The 18,253-nt window shown below is 39.7% G+C and overlaps 1 protein-coding gene across 1 annotated transcript in view; it reads right to left on the bottom strand.

Moving 5' to 3' along the window:
- Window positions 1-16,859, bottom strand: part of fut8b (fucosyltransferase 8b (alpha (1,6) fucosyltransferase)) — a 451,073-nt gene extending 434,214 nt beyond the window's left edge. Inside the window, exon 1 of the mRNA XM_020929335.2 lies at window positions 16,638-16,859. The gene's annotated coding sequence lies outside the window, so the exon portion shown is untranslated. The remainder of the gene's footprint in view (window positions 1-16,637) is intronic.
- Between the last annotated feature and the right edge of the window lie 1,394 nt (window positions 16,860-18,253).

Here is an 18,253-nt window from a genome sequence, read left to right as displayed (position 1 = left end):
TCTGTCAAAAAAAAGTTACGCTGTCAGACTTTACCGGATTTTAAAATGTGAAAAACAGAACTAGTTTATTTCAAACAGTTTCGAAAAGTTATTCCTTGTTCCCGCTGCTTCGCTTCGGACCGCGTCGGGACGAGCCGCAAGTGCCTCGGCTGTCCAAAGTGAACGGTCGCGCCCTTTTGTGAGGTCCGAGAAAGAGCCTGGAGGGGACGAGCTCTCAGACTCAGACTCGGAATCAAAACAGAACAAAGCATAAACAAACATACACGGAAATAAAATCTTTCACGAAACGTTGGCTCTATCTTGTGACAAACCGTTCCAGTTTCCAGTAAGGGCACCTGTCACCTGAGTCGATACGCTCCAAAGCACAAATGCAACAGCTGTTTCCTGTCACTGGATGAGCGGCACTCTCGTATAAATGATCGAAAATCGTATTTACATCAAACACGAGTCAAACCGCATTGAATAAAAAGGCTAAAACACGGCCTAGATGTGCAGAGAAGTGGAATAAACGCAGAAAACGCTGGTGATAAGTCAGTCGTAGGTTGTGTTTTCACTCACTTCAGGTTTAATTTCGTCTCACAGTGCAACAAAGTCAAGGTCTTTCCATAAATTACTAAGATCAGCCTTATAATGACAGTATATTCAAATACAATTTAGATTTGATTTATTAAGAAAACATGAGTTCTATCAGTGTCTCACAAAGGCTTACATACCTTATTCATTCTCAGTATTTATTGACAGTGATAAGTCCATAAGCGCTTTTCAATACTCAGATGCCAGAGTTGTGCCGTCACAGGAAAGATAAAAACAACTAGCATGCTAAAGACTAGTATTTCTGAATAGTATACGCTAAACTAGGGCCGTCACGATAACCGCAAAATTAATCACCGCGGTTTTGGAGCCCTGCACCCACCCGGACCCATTAACATTCCACCCGTTACCCGCTCGTGCCCATGATAAATCACACACAAATTAAAAGCATTTTAACTGAAGAATCCATCAAAACAGCCCTACAAATTGAAAAGTTACGATTTCGAGAATTACAATCACGAAATTAAATGAAACAGTTACACTTTCTTCCTTATGACTATGAATTCACAGACTGAACCAAGACTAAGCCAGGACTGAACCAGGACTGAACCAGGACTGAACCAGGACTGAACCAGGACTGAACCAGGACTGAACCAGGACTCTAGGGCTGGGTATCATTAAGAAGTTGCCGATACGATACATATCTCGATACAGTGCATTTTTGATTCAATACATTTCAAAACGATTCGATATGGTTCAATAAAAAATAAAGGCTAAATCATGGCTGTGACACTAAAAGTCTTTGTTAAACCACTTCTTGTGCAAAGTGAATATGAAACAAATCCATTTTAATGTTCAAAACAGCGAAAATGTCACAAGTGTTGCATAAACAAAATTGTAGCGCTCTAACAAAATAATTTAGTAAAATCCAAAAAACACTCTTGGCGATATATCGATACAGCAGCTCACAATGTCGATACTGTATCATCTCATTAAACAATGCAATATATCAATATTTCAATATATTTGCACACCCCTACAGGACTCATTTTTGTGACGGGCTGGGAAGTGCGCCCGTGTAGACCGTCATGTGACCACGGGTGTAATTCCCAGCCCGTTTTGACATTGAGGCCTGGTTCAGGACCAGTGCAGAGCTCCGCGCCCCACAGAGGTAAGCGCAACCATCGCCTGATCGCGCTCCGTGTGCTCGTGCTCATGCTAGGGACTCTCTCTCTGTCCGCGAGTACCCGAGCCAGCGCAGGACTCTGACCCTGGAGAGATGCAGCGGCACTTGTTCCAAAGCCAAATGTTACTTCTCCCACACTACACACGCTATATCCACACGAAAACCAAGGTACACGTACATCTGCACAACAAGCACATCATCGGAGAGTTTCAGTGCCGCTGGAAATATTATAACTCCGAGGGATGGGGGTGGAGGAGGGGGTGCAGTATCACCGCATACCACGGTGTTGTGCCGCTGTACCGCACCGCAAGAGAAATTCTCTCACTGCCACAGCTCTATGTACAGGGCCTTTAAATAATCCTTTAACATCCATAAAACAACATGAAGAATACCAAACGCAGGATCAGCCAAAAGCCACGGCACCGTCCACGGCAGGCGGCAGGGGTGCCCACCGACTCCTCCTTTATTCACCGCCGTCGCCTACCGCAATATATACGGCCTCTTTACTTATTCATGAGTAGATTAAGGCGACTAACTCAATCAATCCGCCTCCAGTTACCAGGCCTGACTTTATTAGATAACATTAATGATGCAGAAGTTGTCCGTGGGAGTTGGGTTTCCAGCGCGTCAGCAGAGGCCATTCAAATGAGCCCCTCGCAGCGGGGGAAGAGGCCCGAAGACGGATCGAAACACGGGCGGAATTTTGACGTGGCGTGGCAAACAATAAGATGGTAATTTATGGCCGGAGCATAGACTTGTCAATGGGAGAAAAATCACTGGGAGGCGCGTGAGAAATATGTCGTTTAATGTGGACCCGGACATTAAGTGATATGAATTATAACGAGAGGCGTGCGGCTCTATGGGTTTTTAATGGGCCCGTGTGTTCAGTGTACAAGGAAGTGTCAAATATGTGAGGAATGGCACGTGGTTTTTAGTGCTGTATTGCGTAACGAGATAAAAGAGTATTGTTACTGGATATTGCTCAGAGCGGTGAGCATTTAGTTCAGCTAGAAGTCGGCTTTAAACGGCCTAAATTGCGCTTTTTTGGAGTTGTCTTTTGTTTCTTTCACACATGTTTAACACACAAACCCTGCAAATTTAGTTTTAGAGTTTAATAAGTTTTCTTCTTCCCACTCCTTTTTTTGGGCAAAATAGTAATAATAATAGTTAATTTTTTTTTTTTTTGTTATTTTCATTTCTATTCTGATTTCACTTATGTTATATGTTCCATTGTATATACTTGCCCAAAATAAATGCATAAACAAAACAAAAAAAAAAAAAAAGAGTTATTATCCACACACCATTTCAATTATTTGGATGATTTTAGTGATTTCAGCCCTGGAATTCCAAATCTCTACTAAACAAAAAATGTAAAATGTAGCTGTTTACTTTAAAACAGGGGTGTCAATCTCAAATTTAGAGGGTCAAAATTAAAAACTGGGACTAAATCATGGGCCAAACTAAATATTTATTATAAAATTACAACAACATCTGCATTTCTCTTCTTTCGAGATGTATAATATAAACCATTTCTTATTAAAATAAATGTTTAATAATAGTTTTGGCTTAAACATTGAATCCAGAACAAGCAGAATATAAAATAAAAAGAAAATTTTAAATAAATAATGTCTCTATAGTCTATCTGTAGCCGGCGGACCAGCCTCTAATACATGTTTGATATGATCTCACGGGCCAAATATAATTATATCGCGGGCCAAATTTGGTCCCCGGGCCTGAGTTTGACATGTCTGCTTTAAAACTACCATTACATCACGAGATGGAACAGAGCATTTTGAGCTTTGGAGATGGAAATAGTCTTATAAACTACATGTACTGAAACAAATCAAAACCAAAATTATGATTGACGAAATTTTAATACATATAAAGAAATAACAAAATAAAAACACATTTGATATATTTGGCACGTCGCCCCAAAACATATCACCCTTGAAAGAATGAAATGCCAAATGCAACTAACAATTATTTTGCTTATCTTTTTTTTTTTTTTTGATTAAGTGAATAACTGTTAAAACTTTAAAGGTCACAGATCACGTTTTGACTAAATTTTACCCCAAAAAAGCTGAACTGAAACCGCCTGCTGCAGCTCGCACATACAGAACCCTCCACGTACAAGCTTCCTGTGACAGTTTCATTTACTGCCCTGTCCACACCTTCTCTCAGCTAAAGGTTAAGGTCACAACTAGAGACTGACCCATATGTTTTTTTCTAATTGTTTAGAATCCAGGGTAACTTTTTAGGTCGATATATTGGAGCAATATAAGCCATTTCTGACAATTTTCCCCAAATTCAGTCATTTAAATTTACAGCAAACTGAACCACAGCCATTTTTTTAAACATAAACCTTTAAGAGAGCTGTGCAGTTTAGTTTTGCACAGTTAACTCTTCATATTTAAGTGTTAAGCTTTTGTGCCGTTATCTGTACGTATTTCAGTTCCACTTTGTGCTGTTATCTCTTTGTATTTAAGTCTTCGTATTTAATTTTAAGCTTTGTGTGTATGTTTTTAGGCAGCAGATTGGCCAAAACAAAATATTGGCATGTGCTGGAGATTTAAGGCCGACAGCCAATATACTGTACTAAAAAAAACAAATATTGACCTTATATATGAGCCAACAAATATATCGGTTTAAAACAATATTGGAACCACTATTCACATTACAGAAAAGAGCACTACAGATAATTCATAACTTTGGGTTTTATGACCACACCAACCAGTTATTTATCACTTCCAAAATTTTAAAACTTAAGGATTTGATAAACTTCCAGACAGCAAACATAATGTACAAGGCAGAAAGGAAGGAACTACCAAAAAATATTCAGAAACTTTTTAGGGAAAAGGAGACAATTTATAATTTAAGGCAAGGCAAGTTTATTTGTATAGCACAATTCGTACACAAAGTAATTCAAAGTGCTTTACAGAATAAGAAATACATTAAAATCATAATAAAAACAAATCAAAACATAAATAATCATAAAGATTAAAATTAAAAAAGAGAGACATAAATTTCAGTTTTATGCACAGTTAAACAGAAATGTTTTGAGTCTGGATTTAAACAGCGTCACAGAAGAGTCTGTCTCACATGTTCAGACTGTTCCAGGTTTTAGCTGCATGAACCTGAAACTCTGACTCCCCTTGTTTAGTCGTGACTCTGGGCACCAGCAGGAGGCCGGTCCCTGAGCTCCTCAGAGTGTGAGATGGTTCATATGACACTAACATGTCACAGATGGACTTTGGTGCTCGGCCATGGAGAGACTTGTACAAGCAGAGCTGCTTTAAAGTCTATTCTCTGAGGCACAGGAGCCAGTGCAGAGACCTGAGCACAGGACTTATGTGCTCGTACTTCCTAGTTCGAGTCAGGACCCGAGCTGCAGCGTTCTGGATGTTCTGGATGTTCTGCAGCGTCTCACAGCTCGTTTGGAGAGACCAGTGAGCAGAACATTACAGTATCTAACCTACTGGAGACAAACGCATGGATAAGTTTCTCCAAGTCTGATTTAGACAGTAAACCTTTGATTTTTGCTATGTTTTTTAGATGGTAAAAGGCTGCAGATGTTATTGATTTGATGTGGCTGTTAAAGTTCAAGTCTGAGTCCATTATTACCCCGAGATTTCTTGCCTGATTTGAAGGTTTTAGAGAGAGAGACTGGAGGTGACTGCTGACACTGTCCCTTTGTTTCTGTGGACCAAACACTATGACTTCAGTCTTGTCAGAGTTTAGCTGGAGAAAGTTGGTTTGCATCCACACACTGATCTGTTGGATGCAGTGACATAAGGGGAATTCACCTCTTTAAAATGGCCAGAGTCCGTACGACAAGAAAAAGTTTCTATATTTCAGGGAGTCAAAATCTGGAACTGTATAAGTGATGAGCTCAAAAAATGTCCAAATATAAAATAGTTTAAATATAAATATAAAGAAATGGTTAAGAAGGAATTTAATTTTATTATTATCTGAATGCAAATGCTATATTTATTTTTGTATCGCGAGTAATGTAACGCACTATATGAGTCTGGCAGAAGCACATTATGGCTCCCCACTCATTTTCGGAACAATTTTTATTTTTTTTCTTTTCTTTTATTTCTATTTGTGGATATTATAATTGTGATGAGCAATGTAAAATAATAGTCTTTATGTATCTGTTGATTATTGCATATGCAGTTTATCATTTACTGTATGATAATGCAATTTTTTATTTATGGAAACATCCGAAATAAACTTATCATCATCATTTCTACTCACAACACGTAAAGTTAAATCGACCAGCCAAATAATAATTAAAAAAAAAACACATACAGAAACTTACAGAAATATTACTAACTACACTTGTGCATTAGTTATCCAGCACAAGTTCACATTACATTTGTGGCCTTTATCAAAGTGCATCTGAACATACAAATACTTACTAAAAGTTCAAACGTATAGAGCACATTCCCGTGTTTAAGAGACATTTTCAGACCTCACTTGTGCTGTGGCGCTGCCTTGATTATTACAGAAAAGAAAAAACCTCAAAAGATCCAATAACAATCGACGAAGGTGACGATGCCTCACTCTGAGCATTGATTAAAATGAATGTAATAAGATTTTGTTGATAGTGGGACTTATCATTCAAGCTCCATCATTTAAACTCTTTAAACTCCACACACCTTCATTAGGAGTCAACTGGATCATTTCAGCCCTGGAATTCCCAATCTCTACTGAACAAAAAGGTAAAAAGCAGCTGTTAACTTAAAAATTAACAGTGCTCAAAATGCTCTGCCAAAAAAATCCAAATCTCACGGTACAATATTTATTGTGATATATATATATTTTTTTGAGGTTAATAAAACTGTGAATATGCTACATTTTCCTCTTTAAATGCCTTGACAAGACTTAATAATGTTTAAAAGTGCTTAGAACTGTTATTTCTTCTTGTAGTCTGCGCTGAAATGGAGCAAAGGATCATGGTCTATGTAGTTCCCTCTGTCTTTTTAGCTATTGCTGCACCATAACTCTTCATTTAAAGCAAAGAGGCGATGGTTCACGATATTACTGTGAGAACTTTGACGATACGATATCACAATATTTCCGTTACTGTAAAATATGTATCATCACTTTTTCTGCATGGTCAGTCAGTTTGTGACCATGCAAATGATTCTGAAAGTAGGAAGTACAACATACAGAAATGATATTCATGAGTTTCAGTTTCCAGTTACACTCTGACACTTCAAGGACAGTTGACCATTTGCGAGATGTAATATTTTGTTACGAGTTGTTAACTGCTGTGAGAATGATCCTTTTAATGGTTCTGAAACCCGTGGTTAGGTAATCCAGACCTTGAACCTTGCCCAAGATCTTGAGATGAGTCCCCAGGGGCTGCTGAACTGTGGTTGACTACCGCTCCTGACAGGTTGACTCAGCGGTAGGGGTGTGCAGAAATATTGAAATATCGATATATCGTATCGTTCAATGCAATGATACACTATTGATATCGCGCGCTGTTGTATCGATATATCACGAAGAGTATTTTTTGGTGCATTTTACTAAATTATTACAGTTTTGTTGCTTGTTCAGAGGAAGGAAACTCATTTACGCAACACATTTAACATTTTCACTGTTTTTTTTTTTTTTCATCAAAGTTTATTGGAAACAAAGGAACAAAATATATCATACTTTGACACAGCATGTCAGTTATAGTCCCTTTTCTCCTTTTCTAAAAGTAAACAAAGTCACTGTACTTATATTACAGAAATTATCAAGGTTGAACAAAAAAAAAAAAAAGCTTGGTAATATTAAAACTAATAATAACAAAACAAGAGAAAAGATAATAATAATAATAATATACAAACGTACACACGGACACATACATAAACACATACATACATATTAGGGGTGTGCAAAAATATCGGAATATCGATATATCGTATAATTTAATGTGATGATACAGTATCGATATCGTGGGCTACGGTATCGATATATCACCAAGAGTATTTTTAGGTGTGTTTTACTAAATTATTTAGTTACAGAGCTACAGTTTTGTTGCTTGTGGAGTGAAAGGAAACTCATTTATTCAACACATTTGATATTTTTACTGTTTTGACAATTAAAATGTTTGTGTTTCATATGAACTTTGCACAAGAAGTGGTTTTAACAAAGACTTTTAGTGTCACAGCCACGATTTAGCCTTTATTTTTTATTGAACCGTATCGAATCGATTTGAAATATAACATATCGAAACGAAAGTGCACTGTATCGAGACATGTATCGTATTGTGGCCTGTGTATCGAGGTATGTATCGTATCGGCAACTTCTTAATACCCAGCCCTAATACATATATATACATATACGCACATACACACACATACACGGTCAGAAATAAAAATACAAAAGTTTCATCGAGTCATACTCAATTAAAATCGGATCTAAACGGGGCAACAAACATTTTCCAAGTTTTTCAGTAACTGTCAAATTTGTCAAAGTCAAGTCTCATATTAAATGTCAATTTTTCCATTACATAAATGGTATGAACAACATTTATCCAGTCCTCAGTGCACGGAACTTTATCACTAAGCCATCTTTTTGTAATACACTTTTTCCCAGCATCCAGTAATATGTTATAAATATATTTTTTCTTAACATTTTCACAGTTTTGACGATTAAAATGTTTGTGTTTCATCCGAACTTTGCACAAGAAGTGGTTTAACAAAGACTTTTAGTACCACAGCCATGATTTCTCCTTTTTTTTTTTTATTGAACCCTATCGAGTCGATTTGAAGTATATCGTATCGAACCGAAAGCGCACTGTATCGAGATATGTATCGTATCGTGGCCTACGTATCGAGGTATTTATCGTATCGGCAACTTCTTGATGATACCCAGCTCTACCCATTGGTACTGAAGAATGGGTCAAATGCAGAAGACAATAAAGATCATATGTTGCAGCAGATCTTTGTTAAAAAACGATTGGACTATTCTGTGAGCAACTGACTGAGTACTGGGGGGTGTTCTACGAGTATGTGCATGGTGGAATGTTCAGCAGGCAGATCCAAAAAGGTTTTAAGATTGTCTGAAAGTTCAAGAAAAAACTAAATGGACTTAAACGACATATTTTCAGGAAGCGGTGATCAATACGAGCGTTCATGTTCCTGTTTAAGGGTTTAATTTAACAAAAAAAAGCGAGAAACTGAAAAACGGTAGCCGGATTGCGACTGTAATTTGACTTGTTTCACAACACAAATAAGCTCACCTGTTTCAGTTCCAGCTAAGTCAGCGCTTTCTGGTCACAGTGCGTTCAATTAAAGCTTAGATAAAAGTCTAATTTGCGTAGCAGAGGTTCAGACAGAGCAATGCTTACAGTTGGCATCACACCCCCAGCTGTAAAACGTCAATAGCAGCTCACATTAACAATCTAATAGAACGAGACCGACTTAATAAAAATGTGTCTTTTGGCGTAGAATTCAGACACCATAGTTTTATTTTTGCTCCAAGTTAAGACACATATTTTACTATTACTGGAGTAAAAGTTTTGGCTCCTCTTCCCACACTGAGTAAGTTTCCAAGTGACAAAAGGGTTATATTGACAATTAAGGCTGAATATCATTACGAAGTTGACGATACGATACATATCTCGATACAGTGAGCTTACGATTCAATACGATTCAATAAAAATGGCTGTGATACTAAAAGTCTTCGTTAAACCACTTCTTGTGCAAAGTTCATATGAAACACAAACATTTTAGGCGACGTTTATATGTCGACGGTCTGAACAGAAGACGCAAAAGTGGCGTCGCGTCTTCACTTTTTATTCCCTGTTTAGACGAGTGTTTTCAGGAGGAAATCTGCGCGCATACGGTGACGCAAAATTGTGTGGAATTCGATTGAGTATTTTTGTACTTAAAGCAACAAGGGCATCTTTGGAAGTTTTCACGTCGCGCATTTTCATCAGCTGCTCCTTCCACAAACTTGTCCCACCATCGACTGGTTCTCCAGGTCTCGTCCATATCCGTCTGACTCGCCTGCGACGAACTGGTGCATCCAGAATTTGACAGAGGTGATTGCAGATCCTTCTCTGTTCACTAATAGTATCTCTGCAGATTCTCTACATTTGTTGGGAGCCTCCTGTAAGTTTATTAGAGCTGACAGAGAACCTTGAAGGTCCAACGATTGGGCATGTTTGTTTCTGTGTACTGTATGTATGTGGCGTAAACGTGTTCGCAACCTGAGCAGATCTGACCAGAGTTTTGCGTCTTGGGCAGTGTAAACAGAAACGCTACAGCGGAGTGTATTCAACTTTTCCACTCTGGAGGGTGGTTTCAGATTTTTGCGTTTTTAAGCCCCAAAAACGCCGTCACCGTCTAAACGAAAGGCACTTCCTATAAAATATTTTGTTGTGTTTACCCGCAAGAGTTCTCGTGTAAACAAACCCTTAATCATTTAAACTACGAAAATGACAAATGTGTCGCATAAACAAGTTTCCATCCGCTAAAAAAGCAACAAAACTGTAGCGCTATAACTAAATAATTTTGCAAAATATACCAAAAAATACTCTTGGTGATATATCGATACATCAGCCCACGATATCGATACTGTATCAGCACATTAAACGGTTTTTGCACACCCCAATTTCTGTTGACAATATGAAACGATCTGAACTTTTTTGGTTTCTTGCGTCGCTCCTTACAAACTAATACAATTTTTCCTACGTTTTCCAGACTTTTTTTTTACAGACTATCTTTTGAAAACCACAGATTTCGTGCATAATTAAGGACGCCGTGTGACACCATATCCACAGGAGCCATTAAGAGCACACTATAGCGCTGATGGAATGCCTATAGATTTATCACACACTATTAGAGGCTCTTTAACATGACAATGGAGGAGCCTGCTGGGACTCATGACTGCAGCTTCAAGGCCCATTCTGACTCTCGACATCGGATGAGCATTCTAACACTTGCAGCACAGACTTTATAAAGAAGCGGAATAAGAGTTCGGCTCCAGTCAAATGAAGCTCACCGAGGCTGGCAGTTACGGGGGAGAATTTAGAGCCAGTTTGATACTAGGAGTCGGAATTGATTTACGGACAAAACAGCGAAAAATAAAACCGCCAGGATCACGTAGAGCGGGTTAACGCGAACATTTTACGACCGAAATGAGGAGCCTGACAGCAGCGGTTACAGAGGGGAGATGTGTTTTCAATACAAAGTGAATTAGAGCCGGAGTTGATTGAGCCAGAAGCGCTCCAATGCTCACTTCCGATTTGGACTGCAGTGTCTACGAGGTTAGCTATGTCCATTTGTATATTTATAGTCTTAAGGGCCGTTCACACCAAGGCGTCAAAGCGTCCAGTTTCAATGTAAAGTCTATGTGGACGCGCGACTAGAGCGTCCTGCGTTTTTGCGGCGCGTTTTCGGCGTCAGCGCGGCGCGATTCTGGCGTCAGCACAGCGCGTCTTGAGCGTTTTGGCGTCAGCGGTCTAGACGCGCGTCCAAAGCGTCAGCGTCAAGAAGTTGAAATGCTGAACTTTTCGCGTCAGATGCGCCGCGTCAACCAATCAGGGACGAGTATCCAGTGACGCAGCGACGTTATTATCAGGAAGCAAGACCCGAGAACCAGAACGAGAACCACAAACATGAACGGAGCATAAATATATACGCCACAATCATCGAGCCGATCGCGAGGACTACACCAGGACTAAACCAGGACTCGACCGGGACTAAACAAGGACTAGACCGGGAGTAGACCGAGACTAGACCGGGACTAGACCGTGATTAGACCAGGACTAGACCGGTATTAGACCAGGACTAGACCGGGACTGATCCAGTGTCATTAGAGGAGTATAAATATATATACGCCCCAGTCATCGACCCGATCTCTTAAGCTGATGTTTTATGTCATAAAAACACTCTCTCAGTCTGGTCTGACATTGTTTCGGGAAAAGACCGGGACCGGGCTCTTGTTTCCAGGGCAACGGACGCGCGTCAAGTATTTTTGTCCCGTTTGTCCACGGCATCAAAGACGCGCATCGGGGGCGTCTAAACTCAAATGCAAACGCGTCCAAATAGAGGCGTCAAGGCGTTTTTTGACGCTTTGGTGTGAACGCCCCTTAAGGCTTTCGGCATTTAGCCAGGCTGGTGCAACCTAGTGTCTCCGCTCAATTTCATTTCTCTCCAGCGAACCTCGAAAGTGCAAGTTCGAGCACCAGTCAATCCGAGAAGAGTCATACTTTCTGTGTTGGCAACGATTCCCGAGATCGAGGATTTGAAGCTGGAACAAAGAGAATGTTTGGTGAATTTTATCAAGGGGAAAGACGTTATTGCTCTTCTTCCTACGGAATTTGGGAAAAGCTTAATATACCAGTTAGCCCCGTTAGTTGCGCATTACACACGTCACGACCAAATAGCAGTGATTGGTTAAATTAAAAAAGTATCCGTCTACTGTCGAGCGAACGAATCCTAATGCTGCGAGGTCAGATGGTTTCTACAAAGCAAAACCGGCTGATGAATCATTAGCAGCTAACCAAAATCTTAAAGCGGTGAAATACAAGTATGGTATAGCATTGAGGCTCATATTTTTGTTAAATTTCCATCACAGTATAATTGTTTGTCTTAAAAGGTCCTTTATTATGCTAAATTGACTCTTGTGAGCTTCAAGCCATGCTATAAAAAGGTTATCTCATCAAAAACAGACCTGGAGTTGTGTTTTGTTTCATTCACACATCCCTACAGAGTAATAATAAAGAACATGAAACCGTATCCAATTCTCTTGATACAATATTTTCATGTGGTACGATACTGCGATATTGTAGACTAACAAAATTGTGAATATGCTACTTTTCTCTCGTCATAATCCAAATAATTAAGTTTTATGAGTTATTTCAGACTGTGGATTGGACTGAAACAGCGCAAAGGATCATGGTCTATGTAGTTCCTTCTGTTTTCTTGACTCTATTGCTGCGCCATAACTCTTAATTTAAGCAAAAAGGCTTCGAATTCGATATGTTTTGATGGTCCATGATATTATTGTGAGACTTTTGACGATACGATATCACAATATTTCGGTTATTGTTACATCCTTATTAGTCTGTCTACATCTCAAAGCTCAAAATGCTCCGTTCCACTTCGAGATCAGGATCTAACTTTTATTTTTTCTACAGTCGAGATAGGGAATTCTAGAGATGAAATGATCCAACCTGACGCTATCTGGTTGATAGCAAAAGCTGCCTTCAAAAACACTAAATAAGTCCAGCTGTTTTCGTTTAACTTGTTGATAAGAGAGTGTTTTAAGATTGAGAGAAGAACACAGACTAAATACTCAGGGTTTGTGTGTTAAACATGTGTGAATGAAACAAAAAAAACACAACTCCAGGTCTGTTTATGATGAGGAAACATTATAATATAGCTAAGAAAACAGCGTAATATAGGTTCTTAAGGGCATTATGTAAATTTTCTGGTTAAGATGTTATTGCTTTGCTTATATAACATCTTACACAGGTTTTATAGCCTTGGAAAAATCTTCTATTTCTTCTAAATCTTCTATCCTCTCCACAGATCTGACTTAAAGCAATAACATTTCCATGGAGTCAAGTAGGTCACGGGCTGTCTACCTCAAAAGTTACATGATGCACCTTTAAAAATGCTTTATCAAGTTAGGGATGTAACAATAACCGAAATATCTTGATATCGTATCGTCAAAGTTCTCACAATGATATCGTGGACCATCACAATATATCAAATTTGCTTAAATTAAGAGTTATGGAGCAGCAATAACTAAAAAAAGACAGAGGGAACTACATAGACCATGATCCTTTGCTCCATTTCAGTGCAGACTACAAGAAGAAATAACAGTTCTAACACTTTTAAGTCTTAGTTCTTTGGATTAAGTCTTGTCAAGGCATTTTAAAGAGAAAAATATTCACAGTTTTGTTCGCCTCCACAAAATATCGCTATAAATATCGTGCCGTGAGATGTATATCGTGAAAATATAAATAAAACCCAGAGATTTGGATATTGTTACATCCCTAATCGTGAGCTTTCCCACGATATCGCAATAAATATCGTATCGTGAGACTTGGATATCGTTACACTCCCGGTACAAGTGTGAGAGAGACAAAATGGGTGCATCTCTCTCCTTTTGGTGTCACAATTCCAGGGCTGAAATCATCCAAATTGTTCTAACTTTTGGAAACAAAGAGTCGATTGTTTCCAAAAACGATTCATTTGGTTCTTATCGTTTTTGCTTTTCTGGCTTTGGATGAAATGAAACTGAAAGTAAAATCATTCAAAGGGCGTTCAAAAAGTTGAATTCACACGATTGAGTGACCCTTTATTGTTCGTCTGTCTGCGCATTCAAAGCTGAAAAATGCTCCGTTCCACCTTGTGATGTCGCGAAGAGATAGTTTTCAAGAAAGATAAAATGGGTGCATCTCTCTTCCTTTTGTGTCACAATTTCAGGGCTGAAATTATCCAAATAATTCTCATGAAGGTGTGTGGAGTTTAAAAACCCCGTGGAGCACTTTCTGTATCACCACATGACATCACAAAGTGGAAGTGAAAGCTTTCTGTTTGAGAGAAGAACACAGCTTAAATATTCAGGGTTTGTGTGTTAAACAAAGCGAAACAAAACACAACTCCAGGTTTGTTTGCGATGAGGAAACAACAGTACAACAGATTTGAAAAAAGCGTAACATGGACCATTGAACCTGGACTAGACCCCGACTAATCCAGGACTAAAACAAGACCAAACATCGGGATTAAACCAGGACCAAACCAGGACACGCTGAGCACAGCCTTGAGTAAGATTTATCCATAGTCTCCTTGGAAAAAAGTTGATTTATTGTGTAACCAAGTAGGCCTAAACCTGCACGATGGTGTCACAAAGCTAATTCTCAGACAAAAACAATGTAGTCTACGTGTACATTAGAGATAAAACAGGCTGCCATTCATTCCCATGCTTCAAGAACACTGTTAATCAACCCGTCACTTCGTATAACCCTTTGCAACTACGAACATTTCAAATTCTGACCTTTACGCGTTCTAAAACTGCCATAAAGATGTATGGAGTTTAAAAACACACTGGAGCGCTTTCTGTATCACCACATGACATCACAAAGTGGAGGTGAATGGTTTTGTTTCGGAGAAAAACCCACCTTAAATACGCAGCATTTGTGTGGTAAACAAAGCAAAACAAAACACAACTCCGGGTCTGTTTGCGATGGGGAAACAAAATTATATTATATACATGGACCATTTAACCGGGACTGAAACCAGAGCTAAAGAACTTGCTGCACAAGACCCCGACTAATCCAGGACTAAAACAAGACCAACATCGGGATTAAACCAGGACCAAACCAGGACACGCTGAGCACAGCCTTGAGTAAGATTTATCCATAGTCTAGTAGGCCTAAACCTGCACGATGGTGTCACAAAGCTAATTCTCAGACAAAAACAATGTAGTCTACGTGTACATTAGAGATAATACAGGCTGCCATTCATTCCCATGCTTCAAAAACACTGTTAATCAACCCGTCACTTCGTATAACCCTTTGCAACTACGAACTGTCTCTTTCTACACAAGCGCATTTCAAATTCTGAACTTTTCATGCACTAGCGTTGCCATAAAGATGCATGGAGTTTAAAAACACAGTGGAGCGCTTTCCGTATCACCACATGACATCACAAAGTGGAAGTGAATGTTTTTGTTTCGGAGAAAAAACACCATAAATAAGCAGGGTTTGTGTGTTAAAAAAAAAACGCAAAACAAAACACAACTCCAGGTTTGTTTGCGATGAGGAAACAACAGTACAACAGATTTCAAAAAAGCGTAACATGGACCATTTAACCTGGACTAGACCCCGACTAATCCAGGACTAAAACAAGACCAAACATCGGGATTAAACCAGGACCAAACCAGGACACGCTGAGCACAGCCTTGAGTAAGACTTATCCATAGTCTCCTTGGGAAAAAAGTTGATTTATTGTGTAACCAAGTAGGCCTAAACCTGCACGATGGTGTCACAAAGCTAATTCTCAGACAAAAACAATGTAGTCTACGTGTACATTAGAGATAATACAGGCTGCCATTCATTCCCGTGCTTCAAAAACACTGGCCCTAGGTGCATGTTAATCAACCCGTCACTTCGTATAACCCGAACATTTCAAATTCTGACCTTTACGCGCACTAGCATTGCCGTAAACCTTTAATATATCGCGTATAACACATCAACCACACCTCCAGATAGTGACAACAAACGCATGCCGGGGCCAGCGCTTGTTTGTTCCCCCCGTGAGGAAGCTCCAGCACCGGTACGGACGCCGGATCACACCGCTACACCGTTACACCGCTACACCGTTACGCATAACCCCCCCTCCAAAACAACCACAACATCCGTGCGCCTCTTACTTCCCGTGGAGGTCAAACGAATTTCACTCCAATTTCACGTCCACAACTCGCGTCAGGCAACCCCACGCAGACACGCAGACAGCTAGCCCCGAAAGCTACGATGTTTTAGCAACGCCAGTCCCGTTATTTTTGGCGCATAACGCACAACAATCGCCGCCAATTACCCGCGTTTGCACTTCGCCGTGGAGCTACCGGGTGAACACCGCCTCGGATGTCGTGGAGGCTGGTAGCGTCGCTTCACTGAACAGTTTGGGCATCCCGGTTTGCGTTTTTTTTTTTTTTCCAGCACGCATTGCCAAACAGAGCAGGAGCTGGTTAAGTTAGGTAGCTAGGACGCACGCAAAAAACGCAAGCAGAGCGCGTAAAAACAAGCAGAAACGCGGCGGGGGCCAAGCGGGACGACAGCGAACGCCCGCGTCTCCCTGTGACCGCTATCCGGGCACCAACAGGCCGGGGGGATGTAGCGGGTTGCATCGGGGCAGACGCTGGCTCTACGTTTCCGCCATGCAAGCGAGTTATTTGCACGTACCTTGGTTGGACATGCTACACCGGCTCCCCGAAGCATCCGAGCCGGGGTTTGCTGGACGTTCCCTGTGGCGCAGTAGCTCCCGGGGTGAGTCGCTCCGCAAAATAAGATGTGGGGAAACGTAGCCAAGGGAGCAGGAACTGTAAACGAGGCGGTCTGCGTGGATAGAGCAGCGGGCGAAGCGGTTCTGTGACGATCCGCTGTATGGCCGGTGTCAACAACAAGTGCGAAAGCGTGAGGGGAGCGCATCCGGTCAGCGCGCTTCACAATAAAAGTCGAAGTCGTTTTGGGGGGTAAAGTAAAGATGTGGTGAGGGGTGTCAAACTCATTTTGGTCCCGGGGCCGTATCCAACCTAAAAAAAAACAAAAAACGTCACTTCGTATAACCCTTTACAATTACGAACATTTCAAATTCTGACCTTTACGTGCACCATAAAGATGTATGGAGTTTAAAAACACAGTGGAGTGCTTTCTGTATCACCACATGACATCACAAAGTGGAAGTGAATGTTTTTGTTTCTGAGAAAAAAAAAAACATCTTAAATACGCAGAGTTTGTGTGTTAAACAACCTACTTTGATCTGAAATAAATAAATAAATGGCATATACACCCCAAAAATTGCAATACGTTCAAATATTTGTGCAGAGAAATGCAAATTTATTACAGAAATCTTTTTAATTGATGAACGTTTTCTTTTACAAAATATTATAATATTATGAACAACCTGAAACTTTAAGAAAAATGCAATTTCAACACAATGTTTTAACTTTAACTTGTATGTAAATAGGAATAAGTAAATTTTTGGGGGGGGGGAAATCCTGCACTCGGCTCCACTTTTCTCATTTTTCAATCAATCAATCAATCAAACTTTATTTGTATAGCACTTTTCATACATTTGAAATGTAGCGCAAAGTGCTTCTCATGCAACAGAAAAATTTCAATACCTTAATTACCCCCCCCCATATATACAACAATTTAAACAGAGACATAAAACATAAACATAAAGCTCTTAAAAGTTATCGTAAAAATGAAAATGGAGAGCTAAGATCAGATGGAGACTAAGTAAAATAGTAATGATAATTTAATTTAAAACAACTATAACTATAACAATAATAATTTAAGTTAAAACAGGTAAAAGTTTCAATTAAAAGCTAAATTAAAAATTAAAAATATGAACACTCGCAGCGGACCTCAGATCCATTTTTGACATTTTTCTGATGAGGGCGTCAGGGTCAACAGTCAAAACGATCGTCCTTTAAGAGCGTTTGGAAAGAGGCGAGTCTTCATTTGTGCTTGCTCTGGTGGAAAATATTTAAACATTTAAAATATTTTAGTAGAAAATCAGCCGAGGGTCAGATTAAAGGTCTTGGAGGGCCGGATCCAGCCCCCGGGCCGTATGTTTGGCACCCCTGGTCTAAGTCAAGGATCTGCTCATTTTTGGATACAAAGAGTCGACAGCAGCTGGTGAGAGCCTGTTCAGAGTTTGGGATGCAGTATGAAATAAAGTATAATTCAAAAAAGAGTGTTGTCATGATCTAAGGACGATCAAAAGTTAAGCCTCCTGTCTTTTTATTTAAATGAGAATCAGCTGACTAATGTAACAAAAACAAAATATTTGA

Source organism: Boleophthalmus pectinirostris, unplaced genomic scaffold (genome assembly GCF_026225935.1).
Source record: "Boleophthalmus pectinirostris isolate CB_2022bp ecotype Guang Dong unplaced genomic scaffold, ASM2622593v1 HiC_scaffold_13, whole genome shotgun sequence".
In the NCBI taxonomy this organism is placed as follows: Eukaryota; Metazoa; Chordata; class Actinopteri; order Gobiiformes; family Gobiidae; genus Boleophthalmus; species Boleophthalmus pectinirostris.
This window is presented reverse-complemented; position numbering and strand designations above follow the sequence as displayed.